Raw genomic sequence first — 23,516 nt, 5'->3', positions numbered from 1 at the left:
CACCTGTAATCCCAGCACTTTGGCAGGCAGAGACGGGTGGATCATTTGAGGTCAGGAGTTCGAGACCAGCCTGGCCAACATGGTGAAACCCCGTCTCTACTAAAAAAACAAAAAGTTAGCCGGACGTGGTGGCATGTGCCTATAACTCCAGCTACTCGGGCAGCTGAGGCAGGAGACTCGCTGGAACCCGGGAGGCAGATGTTGCAATGAGTCGAGATTGTGCCACTGCACTCCAGTCTGGGAGACAGAGTGAGACTCCATCTCAAAAAAAAAGAAAAATTTTTTTGGAGGGAGAAAATATATGATTAGATTGTTTTTGTGTTGGTTTGCTTGTTTTTTTCCCCAAGCAAAAAAATCACTTTACTGCAGTAGGGAAGACAAATAGGAAGGGGAAGAAACTAGAGACAGGAACAGCAGTTTGGAGGTTCTGCAATACAGAAGCCCAGATGTTTGGCTTGGACTTAGACACTGGGAATGAAAAATAAATGATGAATTAAAAAAATAAAGTATTTGGGAGGTATACTTGACCTGACCTTGGTGCTTTTTCAAATGAGAAGAGAAAGATGGAGACAGATGAAAAAGTCAAGCAAGGATGACTATGATTTCCCATAGTGAATGTTTGGATGATGATGTCATTAAATGAAAAATTTTAAAAAGGCAGATGGTGGAAGGAGATTTGAAAGAAAGACGAGAAATTTGTTTGTTTTGGATTTACTTGTAGAATGACCTGCAAAATTTTGTCCTAATAAATGTTAACAAGTGGCTTTCCATACAAACACCAAACCAAACAAAACCCTGATGTAAGCCAAAAATATAATTCTAAGGCCCCCCAACCATCTGAATGAACTTCCTCCTCTGCAAGGGCACTCTTAAAATTTAACATGAAAGACTGGTTCAGGTCATGACGGGAAGTGGGGGTGGGACAGGCCTCATTATGCCTTTCTGGCATTAACATCAACACAGACCTTAAGTCTGATAAGAAGCATTTACAATCTATTCTCTCTGAAGCCTGCTACCTGAAGCCTTCCTCTGCACACTGAGAACTTTGGTCTCCACAATCCTTTATCTTAAGCCAGACATTTCCTTTCTATTGATCCCAGGTCTTTAGATAAACTCAACCAATTGTCAACCAGAAAAATTTTAAATCTATCTATAACCTGGAAGCCCCCAGTTCCAGTTGCCCTGCCTTTTTGAACTGAATCAATGTATTTCTTAAACTTATTTGATTGAAGTCTCATATCTCCCTAAAAACCAAGCTGCACCCCAACCACCTTGGGTGCATGTTCTTAGGATCTCCTGAGGGCTGTGTCTCCTGAGGGACAAGATCACTCATATTCGGCTTATAATAAATCTCTAAATATTTTACAGAGTTTTACTCTTTTCATCGACACTGATTTATATTGGATTTCCAATGGTGTAATATTCATGCCGTTGGCCGATTTCAAGCTAGCTGGTAGAGATATGCAAACAAACAAACACAAAAAGAGATATGCAAAAACAACTCTTGTGAGCTTGTGTGCTGGCTCCAACACACCATGCTGCTGGATATTCTACCAGGCAGCATAGGGTGCACGGTGGGTGAGCCTGGCAAGGAGACAAGAGCTGGTGGTACACGGCTTAAATGAAGCCAAGGGCATGAATAATATTGATTAGGAGAGCAAGTAGAAATGAAAAGAGAAAGCCAATATTAGGAGATCTATAAAGAAACAAGAGTCAGAAAAAGAGTGCCAAGAGGCAGAAGAATCAGAAGAGAACCAGATTCATGAAATAAAAGAGAGGAATCAGTTTCAGGAAGGAAAGTGTGGTCAGTAGTGTCAAATACCAGAGACTGAATAGCCTAAGGATTTAAAAGAGGTCAACAGCACTACCAATTAAGTGGTTTTTCTGAGCTTAAGATATTTTTCTTTATTTTTCTATGTTAAAAATATTTGATAAAGAAAAAGAAAAAAGATCACATTTGCCCCCCCAACCCGTCCCTGGCCTCTCTCTCTCTAAGGAGGTCGTTAATGAATTTGGACAGAATAGATTCAGAACTGTGAGAGTGAAAATTTGACTGCAGTGGGTGAGGTGTTAATAAAAGGGAGGGGGTAGAGATGAAATCTTTCCAGCAGTTTGGCTCTTAAGGGGATAGCTTGAAGGAAAGAGGGTTGGAAGAGTGGCTTTTAAAAGGAATCATCATTCACTAATCAACTAGAAGTCCAGTGGAATATGCAGTATTTGTAATCCAGCAGGCTAACCTCTTTTTTTTTTTTTTTGAGACGGAGTCTCGCTCTGTCACCCAGGCTGGAGTGCAGTGGCATGATCTTGGCTTACCGCAACCTCTGCCTCCCAGTTCAAGCAATTCTCTTGCCTCAGCCTCCCAAGTAGCTAGAACTACAGGCATGTACCACCATGCATGGCTAAATTTTGTTTAAATTTTTAGTAGAGATGGGTTTCACTATGTTGGCCAGGCTAGTCGCAAATTCCTGACCTCAAGAGATCACCCGCCTCGACCTCCCAAAGTGCTGGGATTACAGGCCGGAGCCACCGTGCCCAGCCAAGGCTAACCTCTTGATCCCAATGACAAACAGAACAAACATCTTACTCAAGTCCAGAAGCAATAATAATTTTGAATTTTGCTTGCATGTCAACAGGAGCCACATTAATATAGAAGAGGATCACATTGGTTCAATCGAATTGAATTGATTGAAAGACTCTACAATACATGGTCTACTGCACAATTAATGATGGTTCCTGGTACATTTTTATTTGACCATTGATTGCTCGATTTGTTTCTATGTCTAACTATGTATTGGAATTAAGCTGACTTAATTTGAACTGTAGGTCCTTTTATCCCTCTTATTTTTTATTTATTTATTTATTTATTTTATTTTGAGGCATTTCTCACTCTCCAGAAAATCTCTAAGACTTCAGCTATTAGGTATTTGTCTTTTTTTTTGAGACTGAGTCTTGCTGGGTCGCCCAGGCTGGAATGCAGTGGCACAATCTCGGCTTACCACAACCTCCACCTCCCTGATTCAAGTGATTCTCCTGCCTCAGACTCCTCAGTAGCTGTGACTATAGGTGCGAACCACCACACCCGGCTAATTTTTGTATTTTTAGTAGAGACAGGTTTTCGCTATGTTGGCCAAGCTGGTCTCGAACTCCTAACCTCAAGTGATCTGCCCACCTTGGCCTCCCAAAGTGCTGGGATTATAGGCATGAGCCACCGTGCCCCACCAGGTCTTCTTAATCATAACAAATTCATCTTAAAACATCATTTTAGAATATATTATTTTTTATTCTTCATTGACTTCCTGCATTACTCTATTTTTTCAATTTCTAGCAACCAGTATCATTTGTATTTTAAACAATGTGTACATGTACATTTATGCAGATGAGTTAACAGATATATCAAAGCAACCTCCAAGCAATGCTACTTAGGTAATCTCCAATTTAAAAGCCTCAATAGAATGATAAGATTGAGCTTTTCTGTAGTTCCATGACCTCCAGCAGAGTCTGCAAGGCTACAGCTGCCTGAAGGTTGATTCTGTAATTAGAAGATGCCAGGGTCATCTCAGAATAGAACCTCGAGCCACCCGAGCTACATTTACAGAATCAGCCTCTCCAGAAAAACAGCAACAAAGGAGGGCCTTCCTGTGTATTTGGAAGGAGTCACCTAGAGGAGGGACTTGGGGTTTTGGTGTTGGTGTGGGGGGCAGGGATGGGATGGGATGGGGAGGGGGAAGCTGATTGAAATATACTAAAAGACAAACCAACCTAAGGGCTGGAAGGAAGATAATTCACACTTGTAAGCTTCTTTTTCAAGGGGCATCTCTTAGGCTCTAGCTTTTGAGATTCAGTATATATATATTTTTGAGTCTTGCTCTGCTGGAGTGCAGTGGCACGATCTCGGCTCACTGCAAGCTCCGCCTCCCAGGTTCACACCATTCTCCTGCCTCAGCCTCCCGAGTAGCTGGGACTACAGGTGCCCGCCACTACACCCGGCTAATTTTTTGTATTTTTAGTAGAGATGGGGTTTCACCCTGTTAGCCAGGATGGTCTCGATCTCCTGACCTCGTGATTCACCTGCCTCAGCCTCCCAAAGTGCTGGGATTACAGGCATGAGCCACTGAGCCTGGCCCAGTATTTTTGTCTTATGAAGATATTACATTAGTAAAGTATGAGCTTGGTGTCAGCAAACTTACATCCTTGTGTACAAACTGGCCGAATCACTTAGCCACTTTGGGCCAAATCACTTAGCTCTTCTAACAGTAGAGATCAACAAGAAAAATAAACATTTCAAACATTACAATGTGTTCACGTATTCACTGTGGGGGATGACCAGATTCTTGAAACCACAGGTTGTTCTTAGCAAAATAAGTTTGGCTTGGGGCCATAGACTTCTGTATTTAGAATCAATGGCTGTTCTCTCTCTGGGACTTTGATTTTTTTCTTGGGTTCATCCCCTTTTTGTAGTATCTTATCTTCGCCTTATTTGTATAGGACTTAACTGTTGCCCATTCCCTTATTAGAGCAATCTAACCGATTACCTTCATACCTTTTGGAATTATATGCTTCAAAATTCCAAAAAGAATGATTTTGGGCTGGGCACAGTGGCTCATGCCTATAATCTCAGCACTTTGGGAGGCTGAGGCGGGTGGATCACCTGAGGTCAGGAGTTTGAGACCAACCTGGCCAACATAGTGAAACCCCGTCTCTACTAAAAAATATAAAAAATTAGTCGGGCATGGTGGCGGGCGCCTGTAGTCTCAGCTACTTGGGAGGCGGAGGTTGCAGTGAGCTGAGATCACGCCATTGCACCCCAGCCTGGGCAACAAGAATGAAACTCCATCTCAATTAAAAAAACAAAAGAATGATTTTGGTGGTCGACTTCAAATAAGTAGGAGAAGAAGGAGAGAGGAGATGGAGGGTCAGGGAGATCTAATTACTCTCTAAAATCATGCTAGGAAAGATAACACCTTTTAATAACACTCTCTGCTTTTATAACACCATTCTGCCAAGGAGCTCGAAGGTTTCAACAAAGTTCACTTTCAGAAAACCCCTGTGAGGTGGACAGAACATACATCTTCTCTCCATTTTAAAGATGAAGAAAGAGGCCGGGCACAATGGCTAATGCCTGTAATCCCAGCACTTTGGGAGGCTGAGGCCAGAGGATCGCTTGAGCTCCAGAGTTTGAGACCAACCTGGGTAACATGGCAAAACCCTGTCTCTACAAAAAAAATACAAAAATTAGATGGGTGTGGTGGCCTGCACCTGTGGTCCCAGCTACTTGGGAGGCTAAGGTGGGAGGATCACTTGAGCCCAGGAAGTCAAGTCTACAGTGAGCCATGATTGGACCACTGCACTCCAGCCTGGGTAGACAGAGCAATACCCTGTCTCAAAAGAAAGAAATGAAAGAGAAAGAAAGAAAGAAAGAGGAGAGGAGGGGAGGGGAGGGGGGGGGGGGAGGGAGGAAGGAAGGAAGGAAGGAAGGAAGGAAGGAAGGAAGGAAGGAAAAAAGATGAAAAAAGAAAAAAACAAGACGAAACAGAGGCAGAAAGACTTTACCTAAATTGCTTATCATGTGGTTGTCAAGTTTGACCCCAAAACCCAATTTATTGACCAAGGTTATTCTTTGACTGAGGCAAGGGGGTCCCCTCTCCTGGGCCTTGGGCTTTAGAAAGCTCATCTCTGGCCTTTCTGAGATCCATCCCTTTCTTTTTTTTTTTTTTTTTTTTTTTTCTTGACATGAAGTCTTGCTCTGTCACTCAGGCTGGAGTGCAGTGGCATGATCTCGGCTCACTGTCACCTCTGCCTCCCGGGTTCAAGCAATTCTCCTGCCTCAGCCTCCTGGGATAACAGGTGCCTACCACTACGTCTGGCTAATTTTTGTATTTTTAGTAGAGACTGGGTTTCATCACATTGGCCAGGATGGTTTCGAACTCCTGACCTGAGGTGATCTGCCCACCTTGGCCTCCCAAAGTGCTGGGATTACAGGCATGAGCCACTGCGCCCAGCTCAGATCCATCCCTTTCTAAGGGCAAACAGTCCATGGTGCAAAGGGGCCATGCCACCCAGAGTTATGAGTACCTGGGACTCCAGAATTCCTTGCCTGGTGGCCTCCACATGCACTTCCGGGGTCTGCTTGGGCCTCTTCTGTGGGTATGTTCTGAGTGTTGATAGAACCACTGATGTGGGTACCTCGGCTTGAGCCGTGGCCTGGAGATCCTGTTGACTGTAGCGTGGAGGGGACTTGTGCAGCTGAATGTCTGCATGCAGATGGTGGGAGTTCTGGAATATGATGGAGCTGGAGGTGGGAAGAGAAGTAGGCTTGGGGCAGCTCTCTCATGCCACCTCATTCTGGCCAAAACTCAGGTCAAACTGTGAAGAGTCTAAACGTGAATCTGCCCTTCAAGGTGGCTACAAAGGTATCTTTGTCAAGGTAGGAGACCTTGTGGCCTCCACGTGCACTTCCAGGGCCTGCTTGGGCCTCTTCTACGGGTCTGTCCTGAGTCTTCTATGAATCCGCCCTTCAGGGCAGATTCATATTTAGACTCTTCACAGTTTGACCTGACTTTTGGCCAGAATGAGGTGACATTTAGTTTGTTGGCTTGATGGATGACTTAAATATTTAGACATATGGTGTGTAGGCCTGCATTCCTACTCTTGCCTTTTTTTTTTTTTTGCCCCTCCAGTGTTTTGGGTGGCTTTGCTCCTTACAGCCAAAGGCAAACAGAGAAGTTAGAGGTCTGCAGTGGCTACATAATTTTACACGACTGCAATTCTCTGGCTGCACTTTACAAATGTATACAAACTAAATACAAGTCCTGTGTTTTTATCACAGGGAGGCTGATCAGTATAATGAAATTAAAAGGGGGCTGGTCCATATTGTTCTGTGTTTTTGTTTGTTTGTTTCTTTTTTTGTTTTTCTGGCCTCCTTCCTCTCATTTATGAAGAGAAGCAGTAAGATGTTCCTCTCGGGTCCTCTGAGGGACCTGGGGAGCTCAGGCCGGGATTCTCGAAGGCAGTAGGTCGCCTATCAAAAATCAAAGTCAAGGTTTGTGGGGGGGAAACAAAAGCAGCCGGTTACCCAGAGGACTGTCCACCTTCCCCTCAACCCAGCCTAGGCCTTTGAAAGGAAACCAAGGACAAAATGATTGGCGTCCTAAGGGAGATTCAGCCTCGAGCTCTCTCTCCCCCAATCCCTCCCTCCGGCTGAGGAAACTAACAAAGGAAAAAAAAATTGCAGAAAGCACGATTTAGAGGAAGCAAATTCCACTGGTGCCCTTGGCTGCCGGGAACGTGGACTAGAGAGTCTGCGGCGCAGCCCCGAGCCCAGCGCTTCCCGCGCGTCTTAGGCCGGCGGGCCCGGGCGGGGGCAGGGGACGCAGACTGCGGACCCTAAGACACCTGCTGCACCCTCCACCCCCACCCCACCCCACCCACCCACCTTCCCCCAACCCCCTAGCTGTGTCGTGGGCGGCTGAACGTCGCCCGTTTAAGGGGCGGACCCCGGCTCCACGTGCTTGCTGCTGAGTGACTGAACTACATAAACAGAGGCCGGGAAGGGGGCGGGGAGGAGGGAGAGCACAGGCTTTGACCGATAGTAACCTCTGCGCTCGGTGCAGCCGAATCTATAAAAGGAACTAGTCTCGGCAAAAACCCCGTAATTGCGAGCGAGAGTCAGTGGGGCCGGGACCCGCAGAGCCGAGCCGCGACTCTTCTCTCCCGGGCTGCGGCAGGGCAGGGCAGGGCAGGGCGGGGGGCTCCGCGCACCAACAGGGCCAGTTCTCAGGGCGCTTTGCTCCTTGTTTTTTCCCCCGTTCTGTTTTCTCCCCTTCTCCGGAAGGCTTGTCAAGGAGTAGGAGAAAGAGACGCAAACACAAAAGTGGAAAACAGGTAAGAGGCTCTCCAGTGACTTACTTGGGCGTTATTGTTTTGTTTCGAGGCCAAGGAGGCTTCGGGAAGCGCTCGGTTTTGGGAACTTTGATCCGGAGCCCCACATCACCACCACTTGCAACTCAAATGGGACCGGGGGCGGTGTAAATGGGGAGACGATGTCCTAGGACGAGCTCTGGTGACCCCAGGACTCTGCGCTGCTGCGCTTGGGGTTTGCCTGGCGGTGGAGACCGGGGAGCATCTCTGGGCGTGGAGACCCGGGCGCAGTACCCCGGGCTCAGAGGGGTCGGGGGTTCCCGGGCGTGCTGAGGGCGCTGCTGCCGGGTGGGGAGAGTTGCAGGTCCGGCAGGGAGCGCTTCTTTGTTCAGAGGGGCCTGAGCTGGCTAGAAACTCCTGGTTGCGGGTCGGCCAGTACCTACAGAGACAAATGCCAGCACTGAGTCCTCACTCGGTTCTTAAGAAGCTGGTCTGTTCTGACCTGGGAATCGGCTATATGCTCCCCGGGACTGGAGCGGCACAGTCTCGGACTGTGAATCCGGGAACTCGAGTTAGAGGTGTCCCAGACGGGGTCCGTGGTGCTATTGCTCACTAGAGGCCTTGGGGCTTTGTTTGACCTGAGGGGTAGGGAGGTCCTGCGTACAGTCTCCGTGCGCTCAGCTGAGCTGGTGTCCCTGGCGCAGAGCGCGGACGAGTTTTGTTTCCTTTTCTTTTTCTTTTCTTTCCTTTAAGTCTTGCTCTGTCGCCCAGGCTGGAGTGCAATGGAGTGATCTCCGCTCACTGCAACCTCCGCCTCCCGGGTTCAAGCGATTCTCCTGCCTCAGCCTCCTGAGTAGCTGGGATTACAGGCGCGTCACCACACCCAGTTAATTCTTGTATTTTTAGTAGAGACGGGGTTTCAACTTGTTGGCCAGGCTGGTCTCGAACCCCGGACCTCAGGTGATCCACCGGCCTCGGCCTCCCAAAGTGCTGGGATTACAGGCGTGAGCCACCGCGCGCGGCCGAGTTTTGTTTCTTTTAAAAACCGGACTTAGGAGAGCCTGCGGAAGCCGGGAGGTGGGGTGCCCAATCCTCCCTCTCCCACGTTCCCTGCCGCCCCATCTTCCAGACCCTTGCCGCTGGTCTCTCGGGGCAGCTTCTGCCTGGGCGCAGATGGGGAAGCTGGGGCGAGGTGGTGCCGTGGAATGACCGGGAGTAACCCCGGCGGGCGGCGCAGAACTCGGAGCTCCGCCGCGGGGCTGGGCTGGGCTCTGCCGTGAGGGTGGGGGTGCTGGGCGCGCGGGCTGCGGTGGCCCCCGGAGACTGGCCCGCAGCGCCTCCTGGCCGGAAGACCTAGGAATAGGCCGGCTCTGCTAGGTGTCTTTGCTCGCGATTCCGACTGTGAATCCGGTGAAGACCGGTGGTTGCAGACGGGGAGGAACTATGAGGTTGAGGCGAAAGCCCGTTTGGTATTTTTGTTTGTTTGTTAGCGTGTTTGCCAACTCCCAGGCCATTGGTAAAGCAGGAAGGTTCTTGGGGCGGCGGACGGTGCCAGGGTTGTGTGTAGGTGCCTCGTTAGGTATATCTTTTATCAAAAAGAAGGAAAGAAATAAGATTAAAAATAAGAAAATAAACAAAGAAAGAAAAAAGTTGTCTGGCACTGGCAGTAATTGGCCTGCCTTTGCAGCACTGATACCATTAGCTTTTAAAATCCGACTTTTCAATGACACTCCAAAAAGAGAATGGGTAGTGTATACACATTCATCTCACAGTGGACAAATTTCATATTTATAAAAACCACCTGGGTACTGAAATCAGCAAGTCACTTGCCCTCCATGGCGGAATCCCTGCTTCCCATGAAGAGAACCTCACAAAAATTTCCCCCAAGTTAAAGAGCGGAATTTTCTTGATTTTTTTTCTTTCTTTCTTTTTTTTTAATGGCCGTAGTTTAGAACCCAGACTTAAATTATGATCTTCTTTTCAAACAAAACTTAAAGTCCTTGAGTTTTCATCTCCCCTTTTATTTCAGCCTATTCTTCTCATACCTACCACAAAAATAATAGAGGCTTTCTGTTGAGAAACTTTCCGTTTCTGTTGAGAATATCATTCTCTTGAGAAACTTTCTCTTAAATCAGAGAAAGTATGGAAGCATGGAAAGTATTCCTGAGTAGAACCTCTACAGATATTACAATATTTTTCAAATATAAAGTTTCCATTGTCAGCCTGTTTCCCAAGTGCTTCCACAAGCCATTAAATAATTCCACAAACCATTAAAATAATTAATGCTAGGGAATTTTAGGAAAACATTGGTTTACAATCAGAAGGACCAGGGAAGAGGGTCTTCAGCCTTCATGATGACTATAAGCCATTTAAGGGACTAGAATTGCTACTGTTGTCAGAGCAGTTTAGGAGTCTGTATTTGAGCACCCACATAGTGTTCCAGAATGACATATCTGACTGTAACCTGGACATCTGTGATACGTTGTCCCCCCTGCAGATGAGCATTTGAAATCTCAACCCTCGTATTTCTACGAGTGCAGGCCTATAATGGACGCTGGACACATTTTTTTTTTTTTTTTTTTTTTGAGATGCAGTCTTGCTCTGTTGCCCAGGCTGGAGTGCAGTGGCACGATATCAGCTCACTGCAACCTCCACCTCCTGGGTTCAAGCGATTCTCCTGCCTCAGTCTCCTGAGTGGCTGGGACTACAGGCGCATGCCACCATGCCTGGCTAATTTTTGCATTTTTAGTAGAGACAGAGTTTCACCATGTTGGCCAGGATGGTCTCGATCTCCTGACCTCTTGATCCACCCGCCTTGGCCTCCCAAAGTTGGGATTACAGGCGTGAAGCACCGCGCCCGACCCTCGGACACATTTTGACTTAGAACATATTTTCAGTTTGTGTGAGACAGTGCATTAGTGCAGGACTGGAAAAGAGTGATCAGGGCTTGATTGTTTTCAAGGATTGGTTCCTTCTGCTCAAGGAAGTCCCAGTGTAAACATAAAAAAAAGAATGAAACTGAAGAAGTTCAGCAACTTAGCTTTTTATTTTCTTCTGTAGTACTTACCTTTTTGGAGAGGAGGTGGTTGGGATATTTTTCCATTTAAATTTTTTTTTTTTTTTTAAAGAGATCTTCTCTCCCATAAGCCGGGATACTTAAGCTATATTATTAGTAGCTACAAATTAAGGTCTTGGCATTGTTTTAATTTTTAGCTCCTAGACTAAGTGAATTACCTTAGATAGACTCTTCTAATTATGAAGATATCTAGATGTCTAGAAAATATCAAAATGCATGTGGTTTTCGCATTTCTAAAGTAATTTTAAAACCAAATACTTTTTTTTTCTTTCTGAGATGGAGTCTTGCTCTTTTGCCTAGGCTGGAGCGCAGTGGAGTGATCTTGGCTCACTGCAACTTCCACTTCTCAGGTTCAGGTGATTCTCCTGCCTCAGCCTCCTGAGTAGCTGGGATTACAGGTGCGTGCCACCACACCCGGCTAGTTTTTGTGTTTTTAGTAGAGACAGGGTTTCACCATGTTGGCCAGGCTGGTCTCGAGCTCCTGACCTCAAGTGATCTGCCAGCCTCAGCCTCCCAAAGTGCTGGGATTACAGGCATGAGCAACCACACCCGGCCTCAAATACATTTTTTTAAAGTATCCAGATATTAAATAAATAATACGATTCTAGTAGTTGTTATGGTCATTTACTCTAGCATCAAATTTTAAAAGATCATTCTGAACACTTGTTTTGTTTATGCTGAGAGAAGGCCTACTCTAAAAAATGCAACCATCTTCATATCTGCATGTGGATACAACCGTGAATGGCCAAAGTTATTGCAATGTTGAATAGACACTTATGTAGCACTGTGTGGCAAGTACTGTTTGAAATGTTTTTCACGTGTTTATTCATTGTATTTATTTTGAGATAGGGTCTTGCTCTGTTGCACAGGGTGGAGTGCAGCTGCACAGACAAGGCTCACTGCAACCTCAGCCTCCTGCGCTCACGTGATCCTCATACATCAGCCTCTTAAGGAGCTGGGGCCACAGGCACGCACCACTGCTCCTGGCTAAATTTTTAAAATTTTTTGTAAAGACAAGGTCTCACTATGTTGCCCAGACTGGTCTTGAACTCTTGGGCTCAAGCGATCCTCCCACATCAGCCTCCCCAAATGCTGGGATTACAGGCATAAGCCACTGTGCAGATCATCAAATGCTAATTGAATTTTCACAACAAAACCATTTATTGTCCCTAGTTTACAAGATTAAGTAAATGAGAAGCTAATTTTTCTCTGGCCATACACCTTGCAAGAGGCAGAGCTAAGACTTGAACCCAGCCAGTAAGCTCCAGAGTTCTTTAACTCCCGCGCTAACATTTCAGCTGCTGCAACCAGGGAGCTTTTCAAGGATGATCACCACATTCTCTACATTCATCTGCTATAATCCTTATCAGAATCTACAGCCTGTATCATATTTTCCTTGTTGCTGTGAGTGGGTCAGTCAAATTCTCTTTAACTTGAAACCTTGGTTGCGTAGGGATTGCAACATCCTGGAAAGAATAGAATAAAATTTACTCAACTGTAATTTTTTACTTGGTTCATAATGAAAACTATACTATTGCTTCAGTCAGATGTTTGCAAATAGCTGTGTGATGTCAAAATGTTTTCCTGTGTGATTTACAGAAAATGGAATGATAGAGTATTAGGCTGTAGGGGCATAAGAAACAAAGGAAAAAGAGAAGTGAACTGTTAGTTTAGTTGTAAAACCTAACTTTGGTGAATTGTAAAAATTTGTTATAATACAGTATGATTCTTGCTTGTCCTGTCCTTGATGATGTTGTGGACCTTTTGAAATAAGCTATTTCTCTGTTACTGCTGTTACTGTTTAGAAATCAAATTTAGTTTTTTCTTAAGATATATATATTTTTGGAAAATAAACACAGTTTCAAGGTCTGCCTTGTTGGCTGGGTGCAGTGGCTCACTCTTGTATTCCCAGCACTTTGGGAGGCCAAAGCAGGAGGATCATTGAGGTCGAGAGTTCAAGACCAGCCTGGCAAACATGGTGAAACCCCGTCTCTACTAACAATACAAAAATTAGCTGGGCGTTGTGGTGGGTGCTTGTAATCCCAGCTACTGGGATTGGGAGGCTGAAGTAGAAGAATTGCTTGAACCTGGGAGGCGGAGGTTGCACTGAGTTGAGATCGTGCCACTTTACTCCAACCTGGACGACAGAGTGAGACTCCGTCTTGAAAAAAAATGTCTGCCTTATAAAAGTGAAATAGGATGAGAAAGTGCCTTTCTTATTAATTGGTATAATGAATTAGAAATAACTCTTTGAAAACACCTCTTGGTAAAAATAGTTACATTTACTATTGATTTATGGTATGTTGGATATGTTTTTAAGTTTTCCGTGTAATAACTCAGTTCATTCTCGTGAGAGCCATGTGAAATAAGTGCTTTTATTGTCTTTATAGATGGGAAACTGAGGTGTAGGCGGGCTAGGTAGATGATTATGGAGTTTGTAAGTAGTGGAGCTGAAGTTGCATCCCAGACAGTTTGGCTTCCGTGAGTTTACCAATCTCATGGTAAAGACTTCGTCAGACTATCAAAGTTTTGACAAATGAAATATTAGCAAAAAGCCAAAAGTGATTCTGTATTTTCATTTGAGTATCTTCACCTGAAAATAGTTGCCTGAATAAGTAGCCTGCATAGAAAGGTACATTTTAGAAATACTTGAGGCCAGAGAATGAAAAGCTTACATAAAATTGATTTCTGGTGGGGCCTTCAGTTACTCTCCATTCTACGAAGACCACAAATAGCATTCAGGCAAAGAGCATTTATTCCAACAATGGAGGAGCATTAGATTTGGTTCCTAAAACAAAATAAAGTTTGAAATCCTGTCTTTCCCATATTGAAAACAAAGTTGGTACAAAACCCTTTAGCTTTTGCAAACCTCCTTTAAGACCTGATTTAAATGCTTCCCTCCTCATGAAGCTCTTCTGGATTCACTCCTTCCCATCACTGAGTTGAAAGTAAGATCCCCTTTTTACTTCCATTAGACTTGGATTACAGCACTCTTTGTGTCATGTATTTAATTCTGTTTTTTATTATAGTTAACATTTATTTGTCTTCCTCTTGAGTGTATGCTTCTCTAGAGGGAGGTCTTTGATTCATTCTCCCCTGGACTTAATTAATCCCACTTAATATAGAAAAAATTTAATAAATGCTGACTTGAATAAGTCCAACAAGGAGAATGGGAAGCTCATGTTTGCTTCCTGTCTTCTAAAAGACTACTTAAGATAACAGGATAATCACAGAAAAGCATTAGAAATAGAATTATATGAGAAACAACTGTAGTTAAGGCTAGGTTTATGTTAGACTGAGAAATTTTAGTGCATACTTAAGTTATTTAGGCCAGGTTACTTTTTGTAGAACAAAATTTCTGCTTCGCTCAGTTTCATTTCCGTTTCTGAGGCAGCTGTGATTTAAGAAAATGCTCTAGTCTGTGGCATTCCATATTCAAGTACTTTGAGTTGTATATTAATTTTTTTTGTTAATAAGAGTGAGATGACTCACTGAGTAATTTAGAGATTTAAACACTTTGTAAAAAAACAGAGTAACTTCATATGCATTGGATCTATTCTTCTATAAAGTCTTTTCTTGGGGGGTGTTTGTTTAAGATTCCCCAGTGTTTTCTATGCCAAATCCAACTTCCAAGAGGCATTTGGAAGTCAAAGCATTTTATCTGGCTAGTCTTAAAGTCCAGATATTTTGTGATAGCTGGTATTTAGTTTATGATATTTCCCAGGAAGAACTTTTTAGTAGTTGAACCATTTATGAAAGACTTCCTTGAAGCTACCTTAGAGAGTTGATTTAGTTCTTCCTAAATAAGTAAATAGAATATATTATTAGTATTAGGACATCTTGAAGTGTAGATGCAAATATTGGTGAAAAAGAACGTGGATATCAGAGTCAAATTAATGTAGATTGGAATTCTGGTTATTACTAATGGATATCTGACATTAGGCAAGTTGCTGATCACTCTTTGCCTCAGTTTCATCATCTGTAAAATAGGTATTTGCGTGTGTGTATAATGTGAACCATATAATACAATGCTTGGCCTATAGTGATATTTATTCATACGAGTGTTTTCAGTGATTTTAAAAGCTTGCTTTAGGCCAGGCGCGATGGTTCATGCCTATAATTCCAGCACTTTGGGAGGCCAAGGTGGGCGGATCATGAGGTCAGGAGTTCGAGACCAGCCTGACCAACATGGTGAAACCTCATCTCTACTAAAAATACAAAAATTAGCTGGGCATGGTGGCGCAAGCCTGTAATCCCAGCTACTCAGGAGGCTTAGGCAGAAGAATTGCTTGAACCTGGGAGGCAGAGATTTCAGTGAGCCGAGATGGTGCCACTGCACAGAGCGAGACTCCATCTCAAAAAAAAAAAAAAAAAAAAATCTTGCTTTATAGTTTATTTCTACATCAAATTGTCTTTATCCCATGTTACTTGCATTGATATCCCAGACATGAAAAAAAAAAAAGATGATAACAATGACAGTGATTAAATTAGGTTCCACTCTTATTCTAGATCACCAATTCATGTTACTATTCAGACTTGGAACAATTAAATTTTAGTTAAACTTTTTTTCAAATATGCATATAATTGTCAGTGGTTACTATATTTTGGGGAAGAGATTGTTGACTTCTTTGAAGAAAGATACGGATTTTCTCTTCAGAAAAAATACACGTGGGCTCATATAATCCAAATTTTATGTGTAATTACAGGGTGTTCATGAATGCCCACAAATCCATTAAGAAGCCATGTGACCTTGGACAAGTCATTTTACTTTTCTGCTTTTTAGGTTGTTGGTCTGTAAAATGATACTACTTGACTTTTAAAGAGCCCTTCAAGCTCTTATGTCCTCTAACCCCAGGTCTGTATTCAGAAGAAGGGGTGATCCTTTAATTAGAGCCATCTAGAGATCTGAGGAACATGCTGAGCATTAGTGTAACATACCATGTGGATTTTGAGAGGTAAAGAAGAAATAACCAGGGAATGCCTCAGAGCATTCCTGATCAGATCAATGACAGAATGGAATGAGAGGAAGGAGAGAAAGCTGTTGAAATTTCCTATTTACCTGCTTTGAGTGAATGAAGATTTGAATCATAGAACCAGAAGGGGTTCTCATCTGAAATGCAAAGGAAGGAGGAGTTGGTTTAATTCAATAAGTTTCAGTTGAGTAAACATGATTTAGTGAGACACTGTTTTTGCTTCTGACTCACCATTTGGAAAATCTCTCTAAAATAAAATTGGACTCTCCATCTTGGACATCATTTTGGGTATAGGTTTTGCTTTTTTTTTTTTTTTTTGAGACGGAGTCTCGTTCTGTTGCCCAGGCTGGAGTGCAGTGGCGCCATCTCGGCTCACTGCAACCTCCGCCTCCCAGGTTCAAGCAGTTCTCCTGCCTCAGCCTCCTGAGTGGCTGGGACTATAGGCGTGTGCCACCATGCCTGGCTAATTTTTGTATTTTTTTAGTAGAGACAGGGTTTCACTATGGTGGCTAGGCTGGTCTTGAACTCCTGACCTTGTGATCCGCCCACCTCGGCCTCCCAGAGTGCTGGGATTACAGGTGTGAGCCACAGTGCCTGGCCTAAGTTTTGCTTCTTATAGTGGACTCCTGTTAAGCCAATAGGTGATCAAAGGAAAACATAACCAACTCTTCAGGCTCATTCATCCTTCAAGAATAGCATGCTAGTACCCATCCTAGGAGGAGAATTGGACTATACCTCATGAGGATAGTTTTAAGTATCTCAGAAAACTGTCACTGGGGGTAGGTGGGTAAGACACAAAGCTTTCTAAAGCATTGTCCCAAATTTGTTGTTTGAGAGATCATAACAAATTAGGAGTGGAAAGAAGGAGTAAAAGGAGGAAGAGGTTTCTGGCCAGGCGCAGGGAGGGGGAAGGAGCTGCTAGGAAGATGTTTGGTTGTCATATCCCTGTTCACCCTTGCTTTTGCAAAATTCTTGTAGGATGCCAGGTTGGGAGTAATTGTTTTTGACAAGAGTCAAACCAAGCTTGTTTTCTTCAAGAAGCAAGTCTTTGGAGGGTGGTGGCTTGAATCTGTTGGATCTGGTATTTAGGTGACACACTTTGACATAAAGGCAACACTGATGCAAGCAGCAGCTTTCCTTGGAAAGGCAGAGAGAAAGTGAAGGCCCAGACCCATGAGCTTACACTGACCTGCAGATCCTTCTCCACCCCCAGGCATGTTTGGTGGCAGAGTTTACCTTAGTTGGGGTTAGGCTGTTGTCTGGTACTGTGAGAGAGAAGGAAGAAGAAGATACGATATTAACAACAACAATACATATTTATATTTCAAAATTAAATGCACTAATACACCTACAGTGCTATTAAACGGAAATTTATTTGTTCAGCAAATGTTTGTTAAACATTTGCAAAATTCTTGTAGGATGCCAGGTTGTGGAAAGTACTAGGTGCTGGACAGAGGTCGAGAGACTTTTAAAAATCTGCCACCATTAATGATCTCTTTTTGCTTGGCGTTCAAGGCTCTTTTAAATAAGACTGTGACCCATTTTGATAGTTTTGTCCTGGATTATAAGACACATGCTCGAAGGAACTACACCTGGTTTTCTCACCAGACTGATTAACATATAGTATGGTTTAGTACCTGTTAAATGAGTCTGTCTACAGGTTTTCACCTTCTACTTTAAGGACCCCTTCCTGGTATTGTTTGGCTCCTCATTGTTCTGGAATCTCATATCCATCTCATGTGTTTGCCTCGGTTGACACTCGATCTTCTACTCATATTCCTCACCTACTGAAATTTTACCCGTCAACCAGACTGTGGGTGATGGAACACAGCATGGGCTAGTTCTTCTTATATATGATCTCGTTTGATTTTCACTGGAACTCTGAGATAGGTAACATTTCAGCCCACTCAAGTTGACTCACGTTTTTATAATCATCAATAGATTTAAAAATAACTTTATATTTGACCTTCAATTGGAAAACCAATATGAGTTATCATAAATGAAAGGTAATTTTAAAAATAATTAGGATGAAGACAAATTATTTTTCTTACAGTCTATGTATAAGATGAACTATTGGTTCCCAAAGGCCCCAGCTGACCATGAGACTTCTCTTACTTTGTTGAAAAGGGAATTAGCAAGCATTAAAGAGGTGTCAAAAAGAAGACTAAACAAAAGCTTACCCCTTTTTTTTTTTGAGACGAGTCTTGCTCTGTTGCCAAGGCTAGAGTGCAGTGGCACCACCTCGGCTCACTGCAACCTCTTCCTCCTGGGTTCAAGCGATTCTCCTGCCTCAGCCTCCCTAGTAGCTGGGATTACAGGTGCGTGCCACCACACCCAGCTAATTTTTGTATTTTTAGTAGAGATGAGGTTTCGCCATGTTGGCCAGGCTGGTCTCCAACTCCTGACCTCAGGTGATCCACCCACCGTGGCCTCCCAAAGTGCTAGAATCAGAGGCGTGAGCCACCGCACCTGGCCACTTACTCCTTAACGTACTAAGAATGTTATATAGGCTGAAGAACTGCTGAAAAGAACCATATTTTCTCACGATGTGGTTCAATGTTTAATACTGTGCTTGTTCATCTCCTAAAATCCTCTGAATAGCACTTAAATTCATCCTGTGTAACTCTCCCACATTTAGGGAAATACTGAGCTTGCCTATTATCATATTAGCCCCATATTTCAGATGATGCACCTGACCCAAGGAGAAGTTAAATAACTTGTTCATGGTTCCATATTTCGCTAATGGCAGAGCCAGGGATTCAAACTCTTGTCTGACTCCCAGGTTTGTGCTTTTCCCACTTGGCTGAATTTCTCATGCTACCTCCTCCATAACACCTTTCCTAGAACTTTTAAGGAATGCTTCCACTGTTGTCTCATAGTGTTTTAATGTAAGTTGCCAAAGTGCCCCAGTTTGCACCCCTACCAGCAATGTGAGAGGAAATAGCAACATATTTTTGAGGTTGGGGTCTAGTGTTACAGTTTCTTATGCTCTTTGGGATGTATATTCCATGGCTACTGAATACCCAAGTCCCAAACAGTTTTCTTAGACTCAGAAGGTCATCCACTTCAGCTTCTTCATCAGAAAGACATGTTTTCTGGCTGGGCGTGGTGACTCACACCTGTAATCACAGCACTTTGGGAGGTGGAGGCAGGAGAATTGCTTGAACCCAGGAGGCTGAAGTTGCAGTGAGTGGAGATCGTGCCACTGCCCTCCAGCCTGGGCAACAGAGTGAAACTCTTGTGTCAAGAAAGAAAAAGAAAAAAAAAAAAAGACTTGTTTTCTGTTCCATTACCCACAGTGGTAGTAGAATGGCTTGCTAAATTTATTCTCCAGCTGCCATTAACTGCAAATTAAAATCTTAGTCTCTTGCCTCTTTAATCCAGGCTTCTTCATTCTATACCAGAATTTAGGATAACTATTACAGTGCCCTTTATAGGAGAGAAAGAAGAAATTGTGTCTCTAGACGTCTGTTCCTTTCAGCTTAAAATGGACACTGAAATGTTAAATATTGGACTGGCCTCATTTATTTCTCCTGTCTGTTGGTCCAATTTGAATCTTAAGGCGTTTTTCAATTGGAATTTTTTGTTTCTCTCAAATAAAAATTGTTCTTTGTAAGTCTGAATCAGAACAAAATCCTGAATGTTGAGAATTTCCTAAAGGCTGTTTCTTTATGCAAAAGCATGAAACCCGATGTTGTTGTTGGCTGCTTAAAATTAACTGTGAATCAAGGCAGGGTTTTTATTTTTATTTTTTTTTTTACTTTAATGATTGAGTTAATTATAGTGAAAACCTTGAGTTCATGAGAAAGAAAGTCTTTGGTCAAGTATTGTTTATTCAGTTGTCAGTCTTGTTGCAAGATTTGCAAATTTAGTGGAATTAGTGCCATTTTTCAGTTTACAATTCCAGTCACATTACACGTGATCAGAGCATGGCTTTCTTCTCTGTGGAGCAAATAGAGGGCTGTCTGACACTTGGTTCCAGTGGCTTCCATTAAGCAGAGTGGATATGTCCCTGGAGTCTGCAGAGAAGAGCATGGCACTCTGACCCCAGATGGCACTCCGTTTTGGGACATTGTCCAATTCTAGTTCATAGCATATGTGACCAACATCAGCTCTCACCTGATGCGTTGTTGCTTGGGGGATTGGATTGTGTGAATTTTTCAAAACTACGGTTGAGAAAATAATGCTACCAAAAATGCAACCTAATAATTCCATTTTTGGGAATTATTCCCACTTTTGTTTTTTTTTTTTTTTTTTTTTTTTTGAGATGGAGTCTCGCTATGTCCACCAGGTTGGAGTGCAGTGGCGCGATCTCAGCTCACTGCGAGCTCCACCTCCTGGGTTCACGCCATTCTCCTGCCTCAGCCTCCCGAGTAGCTGGGACTACAGGCGCCCGCCAACACGCCCGGCTAATTTTTTGTATTTTTAGTAGAAACGGGGTTTCACCGTGTTAGCCAAGATGGTCTCGATCTCCTGACCTCGTGATCCACCCGTCTCGGCCTCCCAAAGTGCTGGGATTACAGGCATGAGCCACCGCGCCCGGCCTATTCCCACTTTTGTTCCATTTTTCCCACTTTGTTCTTTGGCACACAGAATGTTTGATTTGTGAAAATCTGAATAACAGTAGTTCTTTCTATAAGGAACACTCAGAATCTTGATAATATTGGAATAATACGGATCTTTTTGTAGGATCCTCTCAGATCTCATATAATAGAGTTCATGTAGTCAATTTTTAAAGAAAAACACCCTTAAGTTTTTGTTTTTCAGAATCACAAGTAAGTGGATTTAAACTTGTGATCTTATTCCCGTTTCTTCTCTTAATTTACTGAGGCAGCCAGCGAGAAAGTTTGTTTTGGTTATTCTAAAGAAGGAGTTTGGTTGTAAAGTTTTGGAGGGCAAGACTTAGACTCTGAGTCTCTGTGCTTGCCCTGGAACTTTGATTAAATTGTCACTAACCGAGTTGGCTGGCCGTCGCCGGGCTGCAGAAATAGAAGTATCTTGCACACATGACATATGACTGTCTCGAGCTGGCTGGTGAAAGGACGTTCTGTAGAAGGCTGCTGATACTGTATGAACTAGAACTGGACAAGAGCCTGGAGACTGAATAACTCAGTTTGGCACAAGTAAAGGGAATAAAGTCTTAAGGTGGCAAAATTGTATCCAGGTGTTGATAGGCCTCCTGAGTTCCTGACTTGAGCCTACGGGTTTAGAGTTCAAGGCTCCTTACCAATGCTGACAGTCTTATATTCTAGGTTGAACCTCCAGGGGAGGTGCCCTTGCTTGCTGGCATGTTTACCAGGGGTTCTAGAGCCTCAATCACAGATTCTCTCTAGCTCACATGAAGTTAATGAAAATGAATGTCCTTCCCTACAAATTAGAGAGGCTTTGAGGAAAAATCAGATTAAATGCACTCCTGCTTGAACTTATGTTTCTTAGAACACAGCTGGAAATTTTGTCACCCAAACCTTTACTTTCAGTGAAATTTCTTGACTGGTTTGTTACTGTAGTGAATCTGCTTTAACTATCTTTTCTTATCCCTGAGGTTTTACTTCCATTCTACATATGTTTGTGGAGCACTGCATCATGGTGGGTTCAGTGTAGTGGAGAGTAGGAAGATGGTGAGACACAGTAGCTTGTTGCATATGGCTGAATTTATCAGGGATCACTGATAAGTTAGTACACTAGTACACTGTAGGTAGAGCTGAAAAGCTGGAGGAATTATAAGGCTCAGATTTCTCTCTCTTTTTTTTTTTTTTTTTTTTTAAAGATGGAGTTTCACTCTCGTTGCCCAGGCTGGAGTTCAATGACATGATCTCGGCTCACTGCAACCTCTGCCTCCCGGGTTCAACTGAGACTTGATGGTCTCACTTGATGGTCTCCTGCCTCAGCCTCCTGAGTAGCTGAGATTACAGGCACCCACTACCATGCCCAGCTACTTTTTTGTATTTTTAGTAGAGATGGGGCTTTATCATGTTGACCAGGCTGTTCTCAAACTCCTGACCTCAGGTGATCACCTGCCTCGGCCTCCCAAAGTGCAGGGATTACAGGCATGAGCCACCGCGCCTGGCCAAGGCTCAGATTTCTAATAGAGATTTCTAATGGACATAGAAGCTGGAAGAAATGGGATAGACAGGAAAACTGAATCAGGTGCTAAAAACTTGTAGGGAGCCAGGTGTGGTGGCTCACATCTGTAATCCCAGCACTTTGGGAGGCAGAGGTGGGTGGATCACGAGGTCAGGAGATCGAGACCATCCTGGCTAACATGGTGAAACCCTGTCTCTACTAAAAATACAAAAAATTAGCCGGGTGTGTTGGCAGGCGTCTGTAGTCCCAGCTACTCATAGTCCCAACTACTCGGGAGGCTGAGGCAGGAGAATGGCGTGAACCCGGGAGGCGGAGCTTGCAGTGAGCCGAGATCGCGCCACTGTACTCCAGCCTGGGTGACAGAGCTAGACTCCGTCTCAATAAATAAATAAATAAACAAAATAAAAACTTGTAGGGATGTGGCAGTGTGCTATGGAGAATAGGCGCAACCTCCGTGAGAATGTAGAGAAAATAGGATAAGTGAGTGGCGAGGACCCCCAAGAGGGGGTTTTATAGTAAAACAATGGTCAGAAGTGGCAACAGGATACCGTGTAATGCTTTCACCTCTACCAATGCCCTGGGTACTGGAGAGCGCTCCAGTTTGCTCTGGAATGGCCCTTGAGAGACATAGTTTCTTCTGTGGACAGAGAATACAGAAAACAGATTCCTTTAATAAACCACCCACTCTGTGCCCCACCCTTGATGAATACTTCACTCTGTGAAATTGGCAGAATTAATCATGATAATAGCTACTGTACACTTACTTTGTTCCAGGAACTGGATAAATGTTTTACATACATTATCAGCTCTATTTTTTGGAGAAGATACAGGGGCTCAGAGTCCCTAGGGTTCCAGAGCTGGTGAGTAGCAGAGTCAGGATTCAAACCCAGGTTTCTCTGACTCTAAAACCTCCTTTCTTCCTGCTGAAACAATTAACTAAAGACAACAAAGGAGTTAAGGATTTGGGGAGTTTTCTGCATAGTAGAATAGACCCAAAGGAAAAGAAATAAAGACAGCGACTAAGATTTGGGTTTGTCTGCCCCCCCAAATGCTTTGAGCACTTTCATAAATATAAATCCTTCAGGTTGGGAGAAGGTTGAACATCTGAAGACTTGATTGAACATCTGAAGAACTTGGTTGAACATCTGAAGACTTGAAAGTTGGTTCTTCAGAGATGTAATCCAAACAAAATGATCTTTGGTGATACAATCGCTAAACCATTTCTTCCAAAATTCTCTTGGAAAACTGTCCTATAACAGCAGGGAACATTATCCAGCCAAGTTTTTCTGCAAATAAAGGATTGCTGATAGAGGCTTGCCTGCTCGTGTTTTTGTAGCTCAGGGTGTTTATGAATTCACTAATCCCTTCCCTTCAGATCTCTTTTATTCTGGTGTTATGATTGTGGCTGAAAAAAATTGATTTTTTTCTATAACATAGAATGTTGAAAGGTTGTTTTCTTTTCTAGAGGAAAGGTTCTTTTTTTCTATGTGTTACATACGACCAGGGAAAAGGCAAATAGTGGTATT

General features: G+C 43.5%; 1 protein-coding gene across 1 annotated transcript in view; it reads left to right on the top strand.

Moving 5' to 3' along the window:
• The first annotated feature begins 7,605 nt into the window (after window positions 1–7,605).
• Window positions 7,606–23,516, top strand: part of ABCA1 (ATP binding cassette subfamily A member 1) — a 147,487-nt gene continuing 131,576 nt past the window's right edge. The window contains exon 1 of the mRNA XM_032164775.2: window positions 7,606–7,881. The gene's annotated coding sequence lies outside the window, so the exon portion shown is untranslated. The remainder of the gene's footprint in view (window positions 7,882–23,516) is intronic.

This window comes from Hylobates moloch, unplaced genomic scaffold, assembly GCF_009828535.3.
Source record: "Hylobates moloch isolate HMO894 unplaced genomic scaffold, HMol_V3 SCAFFOLD_10, whole genome shotgun sequence".
NCBI classification, from domain to species: domain Eukaryota; kingdom Metazoa; phylum Chordata; class Mammalia; order Primates; family Hylobatidae; genus Hylobates; species Hylobates moloch.
The sequence above is the reverse complement of the archived record's forward strand: the minus strand, read 5'-3'. Positions and strand labels throughout refer to the sequence as shown.